Here is a 17,500-nt window from a genome sequence, read left to right on the forward strand (position 1 = left end):
CAGGACGGACCGAAACGTCGTCGTCCCTTCACCTTCTAGTGTGTGGTCTGGTCAACATACTTCAGCCAATTAAGCAATTAATTCAGCAATTAAGACACTCCTGGATACCTTACCAGGTGTATTTGTCAGGTGTATATATAGCAGATTAATATCATTTATACAACACAAAATATCTATTATTAATTAATGATTTTTTTTAATAAACGTTCAAAATTTTGTGTTAAAACATTCAATTTTGTGACATTGATGATTGATGATGACTGATGATGACTGATGAGACACAGGTGGGGATCACCAGACTGTTGCAAGCAGCTGTACAAGCAGTTACGAAACCTGTACATCTCTGAACTAATCACGGTGGCTTTGTTTACGGTTATTAAACAGCTTCATTAGCGTGGAACACCACAACCCAGGGTTATGGTAAGCAACCTCGCAACACATCAACTCTTTAAGGGAAGATGTAAAGGTTTCGCAAGTGGTGGCATAAATGTGGCGTAGAAGCTGAGTGTTGGTCAAGCTTGACACTGTCGCTCAAGCTGGAGGATCAAGCTTGACACTATCGCTCAAGCTGGAGGGTCAAGCTTGACACTGTCGCTCAAGCTGGAGGATCAAGCTTGACACTGTCGCTCAAACTGCAGGACCAAGCTCGATACTGCAGGTGTAAAATATATACACACTGGGAGCTTCAATGTCCACACGACTACCTGCTGTGTATAAAGGATACACAGAGGATACATATCTTCAGTCTTGATAAATAAATATAAATATAGAGGATAAAGGATACATATCTTCATATATCATCTCCTTGACAGGTTAGAGAGACGATTCGCCATCATCAATGCTTTCAAAACAATAGTTTTTCTCAGCTAAACTTTCCTAAATGTGATCCCCGTGGTCCTGGGTTCGATCCCAGGCGCCGGCGAGAAACAATGGGCGGAGTTTCTTTCACCCTATGCCCCCCTGTTACCTAGTAGTAAAATAGGTACCTGGGTGTTAGTCAACTGTCACGGGCTGCTTCCTGGGGGTGTGGAGGCCTGGTCGAGGACCGGGCCGCGGGAACACTAAAGCCCCGGAATCAACTCAAGATAACCTCAAGATAAATGTATCAATAAATGCTCAGAAATGTATATGATATAAATCCACAAAGAGCAATGAACTAGGTATACCAGAGGCTGAAGTTTACCTCAGTTTACCTCAGTTTACCTCAGTTTACCTCATCTCTCACCTCTCAGAGTGAGAGATGAGGGAGAGTGACCAATGTAAACTCACCTGAAATGACGAACGAAATATATGTATACTTTTATATACGAAATTTTATATATATACATATTGTGTGGAGTGGCGGGGGGGGGGGGGGGGGGGGGGGCGGGGGGGGGGGGGGTGGACAGAGATGCTCATGAACTAACTACCAATTATTGGAGGTTGTTGAGTACTTCAGTGTTACTGTGTAATCAGTGGCCAGCTGGGGTAGTGTATTGCTGTATCGTGATGTTGTTGTATTGTTGTGTAGCTGTATCAAGAGGTAGGTGTGTTGGTGTATGGCTGTATTATGGTGTAGTTGTATTGGTGTATAACTGTATGATGTAGTTACTGTTAGGAGTGTATGACTGAAGCATATTCCTGTTTAAGTTCTGTTTCCAATTCCTGTAATGAATGCTAATGTAATATCTCTATTCCGTTATTTACAGTTGTATCTCCCGTTACCAAAGGTAATACACCATACAGCATACACCATACAGCATACAGCATACACCACACACCATACACCACACACCACACCACACACCATACACCACACACCACACACCACACACCACCCACCACACCACACCACACACCACACACCACACACCACACACCACCCACCATACACCACACCACACAACACACACACCACACACCACACACCACACACCACACACCATACACCACCCACCATACACCACACCACACACCACACACCACACACCACACCACACACCATACACCACCCACCATACACCACACACCACACACCATACACCACCCACCATACACCACACCACACAACACACACACCACACACCACACACCACACACCACACACCATACACCACACACCACCCACCATACACCACACCACACAACACACACACCACACACCACCCACCACACCACACCACACACCACACACCACCACACCACACACCACACACCACACACCATACACCACCCACCATACACCACACCACACCACACACCACACACCACACACCACCACACACCACACACCACACACCACACACCATACACCACCCACCATACACCACACACCACACCACACACACACACCACACACCACACACCACCCACCACACCACACACCACACACCACACACCACCACACCACACACCACACACCATACACCACCCACCATACACCACACACCACACCACACAACACACACACAGCACACACCACACACCACACCATACACCACACCACACACCACACACCACACCATACACCACACCACACACCACACACCACCCACCACACACCACCCACCACACACCACACACCACACACCACACACCATACACCACCCACCATACACCACACACCACACCACACACCACCCACCATACACCATACACCACACACCACACCATACACCATACACCACACACGACACACCACACCACACCACACACCACACACCACACCATACACCATACACAGTTTACCTCCAGTAATCACCAACCTGAAAACTTTAAACCATAATTGGTGTATTCTGCCGATAATCCCCTGTGCTTGTGAAACAAATACATTGACTTGTTATCGAATAATTCTCGTGTGTGGTAATTACCCGATAATACTGATACACGCTATTGTAGAGCGGACAGCGTCACTATAACGGGGCTGTGTACACACCAAACCTTAAGTTACTTAAAGTGGTCTTAAGTAGTGACGACGTTTCGGTCCTTCCTGAACCGTTATCAAGTTACACGACTTAACAACGGTCCAGGACGGACCGAAAAGTGGTCTGTAGCTTTGTTTACAGACTTACGTATCTGGAACTAAGTTTCAAGGTAGCACGGGCTATGGTGAGCCCGTATTCACATGTTATGTAAAACCACAGTGCCAGAGTGTTGAGGAGGTTGTGTTGATGGGTCGACGTACTGTGTTGCTAAGGGTCGTCAGGTGTGTGTGTGTGTGTGTGAGTGTGTGTGTGAGTGTGTGTGTGAGTGTGTGTGTGTGTATATGTGTGTGTGTGTGTGTGTGTGTGTGTGTGTGTGTGTGTGTGTGTGTGTGTGTGTGTGTGTGTGTGTGTGTGTGTGTGTATGTGTGTGTGTGTATGTATGTGTGTGTGTGTGTGTGTGTGTGTGTGTGTGTGTGTGTGTGTGTGTGTGTGTGTGTGTGTGTGTGTGTGTGTGTGTGTGTGGGTCCGGTCCTCCCATTATATGTTGATAGCAGGTGTGTTCACTCTCATGTACAGGTTTGCACTCCTGGTAAATTCTACCCAGTGGGTACTGAACCTCCACAACACCCGGCCCCCTCCCCCAACCATCAATGAAACAATGGAGAATGATAGGCTGCAGTCGGCCTATTGGCCAATAGTGAGGTCCTTCACCTCACCCCAAATTATATATAGAGCTGCTCTATAATTGCTCTAAATATTGTAGTCACTTTTACTCTGCCTCTGAAAATGTTGACAAGGATCAACACATCGCATTTCATAGAGTAGCTGATTAGAAAACTGTCAAATGAACTTTTGGAGAGAGAGAGAGAGAGAGAGAGAGAGAGAGAGAGAGAGAGAGAGAGAGAGAGAGAGAGAGAGAGAGAGAGAGAGAGAGAGAGAGAGAGAGAGGGAGGTAATACACCTGTGATTATGTATTGAATGGTTTTACCCTCTACTCTATCTCTGTCTCTCTCACACACACGCTAGGGGCCTGGTAGCCTAGTGGATAGGGCGCAGGTCTCGTAATTCTGTGGCGCGGGTTCGATTCCCGCATCAGGCAGAAACAAATGGGCAAAGTTTCTTTCACTCTGAATGCCCCCCCCCCCTGTTACCTAGCAGTAAATAGGTACCTGGGAGTTAGTCAGCTGTCACGGGTTGCTTCCTAGGGTGTGTGTGTGTATGTGTGTGTGTGTGTGGTGTGGGGAAAAAAGTAGTTAGTAAACAGTTGATTGACAGTTGAGAGGCGGGCCGAAAGGGCAAAGCTCAACCCCCGCAAACACAACTAGGTGAATACACACACACACACACACACACACACACACACACACACATCAAACCAGTTTGTCGATCAATCACTTTATGTCCCCCCCCCTGTCCTTCGTTCAAACCCTCCCCCCCCTCCCTACTAACGTAGTAAGGGACTCTTGGTGTACACAGTTTAAACTCAAAGGGCCTCGTTACTGTCAGATTGGCACTTTTCCGCCGCCATATTGTCAGGTGAGTGTACAACAGACGAGAGAGAGAGAGAGAGAGAGAGAGAGAGAGAGAGAGAGAGAGAGAGAGAGAGAGAGAGAGAGAGAGAGAGAGAGAGAGAGAGAGAGAGAATGACATGAGTGTGTGTACTCACCTATTTGTACTCACCTATTTGTGCTTGCGGGGGTTGAGCTTTGGCTCTTTGGTCCCGCCTCTCAACTGTCAATCAACTGGTGTACAGATTCCTGAGCCTACTGGGCTCTATCATATCTACATTTAAAACTGTGTATGGAGTCAGCCTCCACCACATCACTGCCTAATGCATTCCATCCGTTAACTACTCTGACACTGAAAAAGTTCCTTCTAACGTCTCTGTGGCTCATGTGAGTACTCAGTTTCCACCTGTGTCCCCTTGTTCGCGTCCCACCAGTGTTGAATAGTTTATCCTTGTTTACCCGGTCGATTCCTCTGAGGATTTTGTAGGTTGTGATCATGTCTCCCCTTACTCTTCTGTCTTCCAGTGTCGTAAGGTGCATTTCCCGCAGCCTTTCCTCGTAACTCATGCCTCTTAGTTCTGGGACTAGTCTAGTGGCATACCTTTGGACTTTTTCCAGCTTCGTCTTGTGCTTGACAAGGTACGGGCTCCATGCTGGGGCCGCATACTCCAGGATTGGTCTTACATATGTGGTGTACAAGATTCTGAATGATTCCTTACACAGCTTCCTGAACTGTGGTTCCTGAACTGTGTTCCTGAACAGGTGTGTGTGTGTGTGTGTGTGTGTGTGTGTGTGTGTGTGTGTGTGTGTGTGTGTGTGTGTGTGTGTGTGTGTGTGTGTGTGTGTGTGAGTGGGCGGCCCACATTACACATTCAGAACAGGTGATCACACTTTGGTGGCGGTGAGACTAATATTCGCGAGCCGTGAAATTTTCTCTTACGCCAAATTAAACTGATAACGCAAAATGAACACACACACACTCACACACACACACACACACACACACACACACACACACACACACACACACACACACACACACACACACACACACACACACACACACACAGGACAGTAGATGATTGAAGGGAACACAAGGTTAGACTTCAGTATAAGATAAAGACTTTGGGAGTTGACACAACACAAAAGACTGACACCAGAGGCACACATCACCAGAATAAGGTCAGTAGCTGTGTTACAATAGCTCACCAAGTCTTAAAATAGCTGATCAAGTCTTGAAACAGCTGATCAAGTCTTGAAACAGCTGATCAAGTCTTGAAACAGCTGATCAAGTCTTGAAACAGCTGATCAAGTCTTGAAACAGCTGATCAAGTCTTAAAACAGCTGATCAAGTCTTGAAACAGCTGATCAAGTCTTAAAACAGCTGATCAAGTCTTGAAACAGCTGATCAAGTCTTGAAACAGCTGATCAAGTCTTGAAACAGCTGATCAAGTCTTAAAACAGCTGATCAAGTCTTGAAACAGCTGATCAAGTCTTAAAACAGCTGATCAAGTCTTGAAACAGCTGATCAAGTCTTAAAACAGCTGATCAAGTCTTGAAACAGCTGATCAAGTCTTGAAACAGCTCACAAGTCTTACAACAGCTCACAAGTCTTAAAACAGTTGACTAAGTGTACAAAATACACCCCAGGAAGGTCCTGTCTATAGCGGAGTAGTAGAAAATACACTCAAGAATACACTGTGTATAGTAGAAGTGTAGGAAATACACCCAGGTAGGCACTGTTTTATAACGAAAGTGTAATAAAAATTATTATGTAAACTATATTCTATGAAAACGGAATTTTGCAATTTCAATTGAAACCAAAGAGGTGACAAGATATGACAGGAGGAGCCCATTGGTCCTCTAAGATGACTCAATGATACGTTATAAACTCAGTCGTCTACCCAGTAGCATGGAGGGTTGCTAACACACGCGTTTATGCAGTAGCATGGAGGGTTGCTAACACATGCGTCTATGCAGTAGCATGGAGGGTTGCTAACGCACGCGTCTATGCAGTAGCATGGAGGGTTGCTAACGCACGCGTCTACGCAGTAGCATGGAGGGTTGCTAACGCACGCGTCTACGCAGTAGCATGGAGGGTTGCTAACGCACGCGTCTACGCAGTAGCATGGAGGGTTGCTAACGCACGCGTCTACGCAGTAGCATGGAGGTTTGCTAACGCACGCGTCTACGCAGTAGCATGGAGGGTTGCTAACGCACGCGTCTACGCAGTAGCAGGGAGGGTTGCTAACGCACGCGTCTACGCAGTAGCATGGAGGGTTGCTAACGCACGCGTCTACGCAGTAGCATGGAGGTTTGCTAACGCACGCGTCTACGCAGTAGCAGGGAGGGTTGCTAACACACGCGTCTACGCAGTAGCATGGAGGGTTGCTAACGCACGCGTCTACGCAGTAGCATGGAGGTTTGCTAACGCACGCGTCTACGCAGTAGCAGGGAGGGTTGCTAACGCACGCGTCTACGCAGTAGCATGGAGGGTTGCTAACGCACGCGTCTACGCAGTAGCATGGAGGTTTGCTAACGCACGCGTCTACGCAGTAGCATGGAGGGTTGCTAACGCAGTCGTCTACTCAGTAGCATGGAGGGTTGCTAACGCGGTCATCTACCCAGTAGCATGGAGGGTTGCTAACGTAGGCGTCTAGCCAGTAGCATGGAGGGTTGCTAACGCAGTCGTATTCCCAGTAGCATGGAGGGTTGCTAATGCAGTCGTCTACTCAGTAGCATGGAGGGTTGCTAACGCAGTCGTCTACTCAGTAGCATGGAGGGTTGCTAACGCAGTCATCTACCCAGTAGCATGGTACGAAGTCGTTGCATCCAACGTAGCGTGACAGGCGGGGCTTAGGAGCTAACTCTCAATCCTGGAAGAACATCTAGACGAGAACAACTGACTGTGTAAACATGTGACTGCAGTAACAGCTGACTGCGCGAACAGCTGACGCAGTAAACAAACATTACCTCCACCCTCCCCAATCGTTACGACGACTCCAGCTCCCCCCCCCCCCTGGAAGCCTGAACTACCAATCAGCGATTAACTCAACTTATCGGAGTTTAACGGTGTTTTTGGAGCGTGTTACCAACACTGTTCAAATAAGTGCTTTTTCTCCCAAGTTTATACAGTCACTCTGTTGACTGTGTAATCTACATTATAGAGAGAAAGTCTGTGTTCACTATGCTCTCTACTACTGTGCCTTCATGATACGCTATCTACGGTTATCTACGGCTACTACCAGGATAGCCAGGTTGACTACGATAACGTAGTTCCCATTCTTGGTACCTGGATAACTAACTATTCAGGCTATATTACAATCCTATTGTGTGGGCTATAGCACAACAATCTCCTATATTTGAGCACCTATAGTCTCTCTCTGACTATCCTAGCCCCCCCTGGATAGGTGGCCTATATTGTATCTTCACTCGCCAAGCGTCTATCCTCAGGTCCCTGGTCCTTGACGAAGAAAACATCAACTCTCTCTCTCTCTCTCTCTCTCTCTCTCTCTCTCTCTCTCTCTCTCTCTCTCTCTCTCTCCCTCCCTCCCCCCCCCCATCTGGAAGCAGTTGTGGAAGCGAGAATTCACAAGATCGCTTAAACTTGGGATCTGAACCGATCTGTTTTGGTGACTCAGGTTTACAGCAGCAATAAAGGCGTTAGCGGCCCTAGAGGGGAGTGGGGAGAGAGTGAGAGAGAGCGAGAGTGAGAGTGAGAGCGTCAAGGGAGAGGTAAAGTGGTTACACGGATAACGAAGATAACGTAAACATGTAAGAGAAAAACTGACTTTGATATTCCATCGTGCGGCTCTTTTCTACTCTATCGCTACTCTATCGCCGCTCTATCGCTGTTTTAAGGCGTTCTATCGCTGGAATATCGCTATACTATAGGAAAGATGTCGCTAAAATTTCAGATAAATGTGGCTTAAAATCTTTGAATTATTTTGTGGACCATTTCTGGTCCAGCAATGGTGGACCGTTGTACGGTATCTGGTCCACGGTTTTATTTTTCTGGATAATCGCTCGCGTCATTTGCGGTCCAGAACTGAACCAGTCATGGACCAGTCCTGGACCAGTCCTGGACCAGTCTTGGACCAGTCCTACACCAGCCATAGACCAGTCCTGGACCATTCCTGGACCATTCCTGGACCAGTCCTGGACCAGTCCTGGACCATTCCTGGACCAGTCCTGGACCAGTCTTGGACCAGTCCTACACCAGCCATAGACCAGTCCTGGACCAGTCCTGGACCAGTCCTGGACCAGTCCTGGACCAGTCCTGGACCAGTCCTGGACCAGCCCTACACCAGCCATAGACCAGTCCTGGACCAGTCCTGGACCAACCTATTGACTAAAACTCAGCCAGTCAGTGATTTAGGGGCACTAACGAGCCTCAGTATTGTGACACAGAATAGTCTGGTATAATTGGTCATTTAACTAGAGAAACCCCCACTAACGAGCTCATGCAACCACAGCAACTAAATCGTTAATAAATAATTAAACGATTAAGAGAAAATAACGTAATCGTTTGCGGAGTTAACGAGACCCACACTGAACAAGCAGGTGATGGGTGTAGCTAACGAGACCTACATTGAACAAGTAGGTGCTGGGTGTAGTTAACGAGACCAACATTGAACAAGCAGGTAATGGGTGTAGTTAACGAGACCTACATTGAACAAGCAGGTAATGGGTGTAGTTAACGAGACCAACATTGAACAAGCAGGTAATGGGTGTAGTTAACGAGACCTACATTGAACAAGCAGGTAATGGGTGTAGTTAACGAGACCAACATTGAACGAGCAGGTGATGTATGTAGAAGCCTTTTAACGAACCTACAATACGTAAAATGCTCAACCATCTTAAATAAACACAAAGCCTATAATATCACCCACTAACTGGCCCAGGCTTAACGAGGGTGTTCCAATAGGTCCTTCACGAACTAACGGGTGTTACTTCATGAAGTTCCTCGTTAGTTAACGAGGAATCTAACAGTTAACGCCATAGTCGAGTGTCAATAACGAGGAGTTGGGGGGTTTTCCCACGGTTAACGAGAAAGCAGAAATTGAAATTAAGGGGAAGAGAGGTCATTAGAGGGCTGAGGTTAACGAGATGGTTGTGACTTAACGAACTTACAAATGGGTTAACTTACAAACTGAATTAGGGTTAAAGATAGTTAACGAGAGAGTTAACGAGAGGGTTAACGAAGGGAAAGGAGCAAAGTACGAAACAGCAGCCAAAGGTGAGGATAATAGGCCTAAACCGCTCGTTCAGAAATGGTTTAATACAAGACTGTTAATATGTGGTCTTGTACTGGAGAGAGAGAGAGAGAGAGAGAGAGAGAGAGAGAGAGAGAGAGAGAGAGAGAGAGAGAGAGAGAGAGAGAGAGAGAGAGAGAGAGAGAGAGAGAGAGAGAGACAGACAGACAGACAGACAGCAAAACATGTTCACATCTAGTCGAAGAAACAGTCTGTCTATAACCCAAAGTGACAGATGAAAACAGACAGAAACACAGACGATAAGAAATAAAATAGAATATGGTCGTTACCTTGAAAGATAAGTCTAAGATGATCCTTGAGTCACTTACAACCAACTAAGGAGGCTAATTACATCCCGTAACGATCCTTAACAGATAAGTCCCTAGAGAAGACAGGATTATGTGAACCATTTTCCGGTTTAATACCACATTTCAAGCACCGCACTAACTACATCCCCCTAAACTACCCGCTGGTAAAATAACGAACAGCCCAAAATAAGCGACCCAACGACCTTAATCTATCAGTCAATCAATTAGGAACGTCTTGCAACATTGCCAGATCCAACTGAAGTTGTCTCTAAGATGAGTGAGCCAAGATGACTCAAGAGTTGGAACTTTGGCAACAGTGTCAAATTTAATTGTATATATATATATATATATATATATATATATATATATATATATATATATATATATATATATATATATATATATATATATATATATATATAGTGTGAGCCAGTTGGGGAGATTGTAAGGTCATCATTTAAGACGAAGGTCAGCCAATTGGACTCTCAAAAATACTGAATAATTTATGTAAGTGAAGCTTACCCTATCACGAAGCTGACCTGATGTGACCTTTAGTGAGAGAGAGAGAGAGAGAGAGAGAGAGAGAGAGAGAGAGAGAGAGAGAGAGAGAGAGAGAGAGAGAGAGAGAGAGAGAGAGAGAGAGAGAGAGAGAGACAGAGAGAGGAACAAAGTTACCAGTGGGACATATATTGCTTTAAATATATATTGGATGTTTTGTGCTGTGTGACACTATCTCTGAGTACCATCTTTGACACATGACCTCTGTGTGTGGTACTCTCTCTCTCTCTCTCTCTCTCTCTCTCTCTCTCTCTCTCTCTCTCTCTCTCTCTCTCTCTCTCTCTCTCTCTCTCTCTCTCTCTCCCTCTCTCTCTCTCTCTCAGCTCAGTTGAAACAGGCATCTAGAGACCCATATATTTCATGATCCTGTTATAAGCATCATTAGGAATATGCTATAGTCATTAGATAACAATGATATAAGGAAGAGGATGAGTCTGTAGCCAGCTGTGTGCCAGAGCCTTTATGTGCTCAGGTGACCTGATCTCATGTCTGTCATCCTGTTGGTATCTCATTACCTATCAGGTCATGTCTGTATGGGTGCTAGGTGAGGTCATATCTCTTCAATAATAATAAAAATAATGATGATAAGAATAAGAAAAGTGGTGATGTATAGACTCGTTAAGATAAGACAAATATAGTGACAATTATATCATGAGTCAACTGACACGAATCTCTCAGGTGATTTCCTGGTTGCCATGACAACCTGTGTTATACAAATGTTTCTGGCATACCTGTTTGTCTTGAGATGATCTGGGAGATGAGTGGAGCATCTCCTTCCCTGGCAGGGGGGGGGGCAGAGTGGTGGAGATGGTGGGGGGACACGATAGAGGTGACATGATAGAGGGGACATGATAGAGGGGACATGATAGAGGGGAACATACAAGGTACTTGGGAGGTTAAACAGTGTAGTTAAGAACACCTTTTAATTGAGAGAAAGCCAGATAAGAGGACACAGGTGGAAGCTGGAACTCAAACGAGCCACCACCATCACCACCATCACCTCCACCACTATCAAACCATCACCACCACCACCACCACCACCACCCCCCCCCCCCCGTTATCAACGCCTCAGTATATATGCAAAACATATTTATTGACTTCAGATAAGTTCACAGTTGTACTCTGAGTCATTTGTTATTGCTGTACTCACCTAGTTGTGCTTGCGGGGGTTGAGCTCTGGCTCTTTGGTCCCGCCTCTCAACCGTCAATCAACATGTGTACAGGTTCCTGAGCCTATTGGGCTCTATCATATCTACACTTGAAACTGTGTATGGAGTCAGCCTCCACCACATCACTTCCTAATGCATTCCATTTGTCAACCACTCTGACACTAAAAATGTTCTTTCTAATATCTCTGTGGCTCGTTTAGGCACTCAGTTTCCACCTGTGTCCCCTTGTGCGTGTGCCCCTTGTGTTAAATAGACTGTCTTTATCTACCCTATCAATTCCCTTCAGAATCTTGAATGTGGTGATCATGTCCCCCCTAACTCTTCTGTCTTCCAGCGAAGTGAGGTTTAATTCCCTTAGTCTCTCCTCGTAGCTCATACCTCTCAGCTCGGGTACTAGTCTGGTGGCAAACCTTTGAACCTTTTCCAGTTTAGTCTTATCCTTGACAAGATATGGACTCCATGCTGGGGCTGCATACTCCAGGATTGGCCTGACATATGTGGTATACAAAGTTCTGAATGATTCTTTACACAAGTTTCTGAATGCCGTTCGTATGTTGGCCAGCCTAGCATATGCCGCTGATGTTATCCTCTTGATATGTGCTGCAGGAGACAGGTCTGGCGTGATATTAACTCCCAAGTCTTTTTCTTTCTCTGACTCCTGAAGGATTTCCTCTCCCAGATGATACCTTATATTTAGCCTCCTGCTCCCTACACCTATCTTCATTACATTACATTTGGTGGGGTTAAACTCTAACAACCATTTGTTCGACCATTCCTTCAGTTTGTCTAGGTCTTCTTGAAGCCTCAAACAGTTTTATTCTGTCTTAATCCTTCTCATAATTTTGGCATCGTCCGCAAACATTGAGAGAAATGAATCTATACCCTTCGGGAGATCATTTATATATATCAGAAACAAGATAGGACCGAGTACAGAGCCCTGTGGGACTCCACAGGTGACTTCACGCCAATCTTAGGTCTCACCCCTCACCGTAACTCTCTGCTTCCTATTGCTTAGGTACTCCCTTATCCACTGGAGCACCTTACCAGCTACACCTGCCTCTCTCTCCAGCTTATGTACCAGCCTCTTATGCGGTACTGTGTCAAAGGCTTTCCGACAATCCAAGAAAATGCAGTCCACCCAGCCCTCTCTTTCTTGCTTAATCTTTGTCACCTGGTCGTATAATTCTATTAAGCCAGTGAGGCAAGATTTACCCTCCCTGAACCCATGTTGGAGATTTGTCACGAAGTCCCTTCTCTCCAGATATGTTACCAGGTTTTTTCTCACGATCTTCTCCATCACCTTGCATGGTATACAAGTCAAGGACACTGGCCTGTAGTTCAGTGCCTCTTGCCTGTGGCCCTTTTTGTATATTGGGACCACATTTGCCGTCTTCCATATTTCTGGTTGGTCTCCCGTCTCCAGTGACCTACTATACACTATGGAGAGTGGCAAGCAAAGTGCCTCTGCACACTCTTTCAGTACCCATGGTGAGATCCCATCTGGACCAACAGCCTTTCTAACATCCAGGTCCAGCAGGTGTCTCTTGACCTCCTCTCTCGTAATTTCGAACTCTTCCAAGGCCGCCTGGTTTACCTCCCTTTCTCCTAGCACAGTGACCTCACCTTGTTCTGTTGTGAAGACCTCCTGGAACCTCTTGTTGAGTTCATCACACACCTCTTTGTCATTCTCTGTATACCTGTCCTCGCCTGTTCTAAGTTTCCCTACCTGTTCTTTCACTGTTGTTTTCCTTCTGATGTGACTGTGGAGTAGCTTTGGTTCGGCCTTGGCTTTGTTTGCTATATCATTTTCATAACTTTTCTCTGCTTCTCTTCTCACCCTGACATACTCATTCCTGGTTCTCTGGTATCTCTCTCTGCTTTCTGGTGTTCTGTTATTCCGAAAGTTCCTCCACACCCTTTTGTTCAGTTTCTTTGCTTCCATACATGCCCTATTATACCATGGATTCTTCTTTTGCTTCTCGGATTTTTCCTTTTGGGCCGGGATGTATCTGCTTACTGCCTCCTGACACTTTTGGGTGACATAGTCCATCATATCTTGTACAGACTTAGCTCTGAGGTCTGTGTCCTAAGGTATTTCCCTTAGGAAACTTCTCATCTCATAATTTCCTTTTCGGTATGCCAGCCTTTTGTTTCCTAGTTCTTTTTTTTTGGGGGGGGGGGATAATTCCTAGCTCTACCAGGTACTGAAAGTTCAATACACTGTGATCACTCATTCCCAAGGGCGCTTCCATCTTAACTTCCCTTATATCCCACTCATTTAGGGTAAATATCAGATCAAGCATTGCTGGTTCATCCTCTCCTCTCATTCTTGTTGGATCCTTGATGTGCTGGCTTAAAAAGTTTCTTGTTGCCACGTCCAGCAGCTTAGCTCTCCATGTGTCTGGTCCTCCATGCGGGTCTCTGTTCTCCCAATCTATCTATCAGGTGAGAGGTGAGAGGTGAGGGGTGAGAGGTGAGAGATGAGGGGTGAGGGAGGGGTGAGGGGGGGGGGGGGCAGTAGTAGAGAGCAACAATTATGCTAGACAAGTTCGGGGTAGCCACAGAGGAGGTAATTGGGCGTTGTTAGGTAACTTTGTGGCGTGGACAACCCGAGCGACGCTACAAACCAATTTGCTGAATAACTGTTTTGTGTGTGGTGGCGTTTGGAGAGGGGGGGGGTAGGGGGGTGTATGGCTGTATTTTATGTTTGGCTCTGTTGTGTCTGTCTGTTATCTGTTGGTTGGGTCTGTTACAGTGATATTAACAACGTCGATTATACTAGCTCCTATTGTTCCTATTATTGTTCCTAGTTTCTTTATTGGTTTATTTACCTCTAATATCTCAGGTTTTCTCTCCCTCTCCCTCCCTATCCCTCCTACCTCCCTCCCTATTCCTCCTACCTCCCTCCCTATCCCTCCTACCTCCCTCCCTTTAACAGGTGTATCTCCGTTCATTTCCTTGTGAGAAAGTGAGAGAACTGTCTCATCTCCTGGAGACTCTTCCTTATTGTCGCTGCTGCGTGTCTCACTCGCCTGTAGTGACACACACACACACACAGAGCCGGTGGCCGAGCGGACAGCACGCTGGTCACGTGATCCTGTGGTCGCGGGTTCGATTCCGGTCGCCGTCGAGAAACAATGGCCCTATACCTCAGGCCCAGAGAAAGAGAGAGAGAGACAGAGAGAGAGAGAGGCAGAGACAGAGAGAGAGAGAGAGAGAAAGAGAGAGAGAGAGAGAAAGAAAGAGAGAGACAGAGAGAGAGAGAAAAGAAAGCAAGGTGCTAGAGAAGGGGGCCTCACCCCCCCCCCCTGTGTTATGACAAGCCGCTCGACGTTTTAGGGAAGTGTGTGTTTTATCAAGGCAGGACTAGGGCCAGGGGGGGGGGCAGGTCAGGGCAGAGTGGGGGGCGGAGACCCCCTCTCCTCTTCACAAATATTGTTACTCCTAATTCCTTTCCCACTCATTCCTGCCCCCACACCTTGCCCTCTATGGCTCGTAGAGAGATGGGGAAGAGGTGCTGTGTGGTAGAGTATAGGGAAGATGGGGGAGGAATTACCTTATAGAACATGGGGTGTAGGAAACGGTAGAGGTGAGTGCTGGGTTCAGGAATACATAGAATTGTGCAGGAGAGAACTGTATTGTGAGGTTCAGAGAGGTGTTGTGGAGGTGAAGATCCTCACCTGGTCTCCTCATCTGGTCTCCTCACCTGGTCTCCTCACCTGGTCTCCTCACCTGGTCTCCTCATCTGGTCTCCTCACCTGGTCTCCTCACCTGGTCTCCTCATCTGGCGGGGAACCGACTTGTTAGATTTCTATTGATTTAATTTACATGAATTTATATTCGACAGCAATTTCTATGATGTATATTATACTGTATTTCTGCAATATTCTCACAAATCGACTCATATATATATATATATATATATATATATATATATATATATATATATATATATATATATATATATATATATATATATATATATATATATGCAGCCAATCAAACTACAGTATTAAACCACATATATTAGTAATGAAAATTTGGAGGTCTTATATGAGTGTATGGTAGGCCCTATACTATATGGTAGTATATGGCAGCCATCACCCATGTACTGGTGTAGGCAAGTTACTATTCTGCTGACGCTGCTATTTCCTTGTTGTATACAACAGCAACAATATTATCTGCTTGTTGTATTTAATATTAGTAAATGTTGTTGGGTTTTCTGAGAACTGATATGTTGTTAGGGTCAAGGGGAGTCAGGTCAGGGGTCAGGGGTCACGGGGGTCACAGGGGGTCAGGGGTCAGGGGTCAAGGAAGGTGCTGGTCATTAAAGAGTATTCTGTAGACTCATCCACTATGCTGCCCACGACTGCTCTCTGGTTAACGAGGCCTCGCTTCTCTCCTCTCTCTCCCTCTCTCTCCCTCTCTCCCCACTGGTGTAGGTGAGGGAGGGAGAGACACCAATGGTTCTTATCATATCTATCAAACTCAGTTATAATTGGAATGTTGGGAGTACACACACACACACACACACACACACACACACACACACACACACACACACACACACACACACACACACACACACATACACACACACACACACACATTCACTCACACACACACACACACACACACACACACACACACACACACACACACACACTCACACACTCACTCACACACACACACACACACACACACACACACACACACACACACACACACACACACACACACACACACACACACTCACACATTAGGGGTGCTATTCAGACCCCTAACTTTCAGACCCATTATGCCCTTCCTACCCCCCTAGATGCCCAGACCCCATTCGCCTACCAGGCACTCCCAGGCACCCCCCTAGCACCCCCCCACTCACCCCCACAGCCCCCACTTGCCCCCCAGACACCCCCCAGTTCCCCCCAGACCCCTGGTGAAAGGGGGAACTCTGACACCCGAGTTTCCAAGAAGAGTCTCAAGGTTTGGTACACCAATGCTGATGGGGTAGCCAATAAAGCAGAAGAGATAAAAGAAAGAGTTAGTGAGGCAGACCCAGACATAGTGGCAATAGTGGAAACTAAAATAAATGGCATGATCTCGGATGCAATCTTTCCAGAGGGGTACCAGGTGATAAGAAAAGAAAGGACACAGAGACAGGGAGGAGGAGTGGCACTACTAATAAAGCGGAAATGGAAGTTTGATGAGCTGGAAAATCCGGGTACCAATGAAAGCACAAGCTTCATACATGGAACTCTGACAGTGGATGGGAAGAAGATTGTAATCTTGATACTCTACAATCCCCCACCAAACAGTAGAAGGCCCAGGCAGGAGTACGAGGACAGCAACAAGACATGTATGGATGAACTGCAGAGGGCAGCAACTTTAGCGCATAGAATGAGAGCGAAGCTGCTGGTCATGGGGGACCTAAATCACGGAGAGATAGATTGGGAAACGAGGAATCCCCATGGCGGGGAGGAGACCTGGGGAGCGAAGCTGGTAGACGTTATTGACAGGAATTTCCTAACACAGCATGTGAAAGAAGATACTAGGGAAAGAGGAGGGGATACGCCCAGCCTATTAGATCTCATTATCACTCAGAATGTAGAAGACATCGAGCAGTTGGAACATGAAATACCACTAGGAGCTAGTGACCATTGTGTCCTAGCCTTCGACTACATGATGGAGCTTAAAATTGTGACCAAAGGACAAGAGGTCCGGGAAAGGAGACTTGATTACAGAAAAGGGGACTACAGAAGGATAAGGGACTACCTGGGAGAAGTGCAGTGGGAGGAAGAA

At 46.3% G+C, this 17,500-nt stretch overlaps 1 protein-coding gene and 1 non-coding gene across 2 annotated transcripts in view; both read left to right on the forward strand.

Moving 5' to 3' along the window:
• The window catches only part of LOC123758257 (protein amalgam), a gene marked incomplete in the record, with an annotated part of 95,084 nt that overhangs the window by 17,698 nt on the left and 59,886 nt on the right, over positions 1–17,500 (forward strand).
• TRNAT-CGU (transfer RNA threonine (anticodon CGU)) lies at positions 3,932–4,002 on the forward strand. Its single transcript has one exon. It is a non-coding gene; the product is annotated as a tRNA-Thr (tRNA).

Source organism: Procambarus clarkii, chromosome 11 (genome assembly GCF_040958095.1).
Source record: "Procambarus clarkii isolate CNS0578487 chromosome 11, FALCON_Pclarkii_2.0, whole genome shotgun sequence".
In the NCBI taxonomy this organism is placed as follows: Eukaryota; Metazoa; Arthropoda; class Malacostraca; order Decapoda; family Cambaridae; genus Procambarus; species Procambarus clarkii.